General features: G+C 41.4%; 1 non-coding gene across 1 annotated transcript; it reads left to right on the top strand.

Annotated features, from left to right (window-relative positions):
- The first annotated feature begins 1,476 nt into the window (after nucleotides 1-1,476).
- On the top strand, nucleotides 1,477-1,549 carry Trnat-ggu (transfer RNA threonine (anticodon GGU)). Its single transcript has one exon. It is a non-coding gene; the product is annotated as a tRNA-Thr (tRNA).
- The last annotated feature ends 1,084 nt before the right edge of the window (nucleotides 1,550-2,633 follow it).

A 2,633-nucleotide genomic window follows, 5' to 3' on the forward strand; every position in this document is an offset into this window, starting at 1 on the left:
TCTCTTCGCACTTGCTCTAGCACTTGATCATCCTGATGTTGATGTCGTATCTGAAAAGGTGATCTGGCATGATCATGTTGCTCAATATATATATCGCACGTAGTGCTCCACGAGCCTCAAACACTATAATTCTAGACAAACACTTCAGGCCTGTAATTCCCTTTCCTTTCACATTTTCCCGTGTAGTTGTCTTATCTCGGTGAGGTGCCTCTGTGCTGCATGTGTATAGGCGGTACTTGTCGTCCTTATTGTACCGTAGATGATATCGAGCAAAAGTATCTCTTTCCACCTGCCTCATCCATTCTTTGAACTCATCCATTGATTGGAAGTTAAGGTTTCTCAGATTGTACTTCGTGCCCTCATGGCTTTTCTCAATGTGGGCTAAAAGCCTCGTGGCATGCAGGAAGGTTGCAGTACATGTTGGAATTGGACATCCTTCCTGGACATCATCAATTGGATATCATCTGGAGGCCTTCCCTTTACTTCGCTGGCAAACCTTCTTCCTTGTGTGTTTCCTCAAGCTTCTGTTATCAGCAAATGCTAAGTGACAGAAGGGGCATGTATGTGCCATTGCACTCTTTACAGGATCGGTGACTGTCATCCAAACGTAGATTTTTTTATGCATATTTTTTGTGTTCAGGAGCCGTGTACACTGTAAGGCAATGATAGGACACATGAAGCACAGCGTAATGGGATGTGACTGTTTGGTGAAGATAAAAGAGGTATTGCATTCGTGTAAAACGAAGGAGCCTTTCAAATTAGTCTATCAACTGGCAGATTTGCTTTCACTATATTACAAGTCACTGCAAATAGAGTTTGTCAAATCAATGTGAGAGAAACCAGCATTACTCAGTTTATAATATGGGAGAGCTAATCCAAAGTTGGCAAATGAAGGTACCTTGAAAAGAAATCATCAATTAGCACAGAAGTCATTTTCAAGACCGTGTTTTCTATAAAACTGTAGAGCAGCCCACTAAAATGTAGGATAACTCAAAAGGGGACAATGAAATTCGCCACGCGCGTGAGCCTTTCAATCCCAGATCCCCCTAATGGAACAAGTTTACCAGCTACAAAAGGAGAAAGTTCTAAGGTCAAAAAGAAAAAGACATGCACTGACCAGTGAACCTGAATACATTGACATTATGCGGTCTTAGGTCATGTGTGCATTGCCCATCTGGTTCTCGTGGCTGTGTTTGTCTGGGTAGAAAACTGCACACACCAAACTCATTTTGTGCTATTTGGCAAACTTTGGGATGGCCCTCTGTACTAAGAAATTCGTGCCGAGGAAACCCAAGATTTGATGATTTTTCTGAAATTTGATTCTCTCATGTTCAACATTTGCCGCTTGCGTCGATCCCTGTCGTATGATTGTGTGTATGAGTGTGCAAAAATGTAAGAGTGAAAGGAGGATGAGTGAGAGAGAGTGACTGGTTTGTCCCTTCAGATGACGCACCCTGGAAATCGCTGAGAAGGCGTGTCAGCTTAGCTCAATTGGTAGAGCCCTGGACCGGTAATCCAGAAGATGTGGGTTCGAGTCCTACAGCTGGCTAACCTTTTCAGTGACTTTCACCTTTCATCGTTAATTTCTTAGGCAACTTGAGGCCTTGTATGTGATTGTCCCTTCTATGTTGTTCCAGCCTCAGAACATCAGTTCTCTCATGAGCAAGATTTGAGACTGCGAATATGAAATCAAGGTGCTTCAAGATTCAATCTGTGCCAGCCACAAAGTACTTGAAATGAAGAAAAAGTAGGCAAATATGTTAATTTACCCACTCGGTTATAGCTAATCAAAGTGTCCGACACTTTTCGATTCTAGGTCTCCCCTTTTTTGTAATTCTGCTCTGCCTAATTCTCTTTGTCATTCGAAGTGTATTTTGTATGGTGATGATACTACTATTTATCTCAGAGACTTTTAATCATTACCTAATGAACTTGACTCATGTGATTCATGATCCAAAGTGGTATAATAGTAATAAATGTTCATTTAACAGAAACAAAACTGGGTTCATTATCTTCCAGACTTCCCAAGAGAAAATACCGGTGTGCTCTCCTTAACACTGAATGATCACGAGCATTTGCTTACGGACAGTCTTGAATTTTTTAGAATAGCAATTTACCATTTTCTAAAGTTTGCTGCTCACATTTCTCACATTACCCGGAGTGTAGGTTTGTGTACACATGCTCGAAGTTAAACATTTTTTCTGTTCACGTACTCGATTCCTTGTATTATGCTGTAGGAACAGATTTTTTCAGGTTTTATTTTCCAACAAAATTGGGGAAGGGGGTAAATATCGGATTGTATTTCGCTTCCGTAATTTGTGTGTAATCAGGTTGGACTGATTCAACCGCATTCTTGTTGAATCGGATAGAATCAGGCGTAAGTCGTTGGTGTACTATGTGTAATACACACAACACACCAGTAGACAGAGAGTCCATGCATGTCAGAGGCAGCAGGGTCTCTGTTTTGACAGTTTGTGTGGGCATATTTATACATTCACAACACAGTTTCCAAAGTTGTGTGTTAGTTGTTATGACTTGCCATCACCCCTGGTCCAGCAGTTTTGGGGGAAAATATCGGGTTAAACCTGTTTTTGCCTATTAGAATCAGGGGTAAATACAGGGCGTAATCGGCC

Source organism: Ornithodoros turicata, chromosome 3 (assembly GCF_037126465.1).
Source record: "Ornithodoros turicata isolate Travis chromosome 3, ASM3712646v1, whole genome shotgun sequence".
NCBI classification, from domain to species: domain Eukaryota; kingdom Metazoa; phylum Arthropoda; class Arachnida; order Ixodida; family Argasidae; genus Ornithodoros; species Ornithodoros turicata.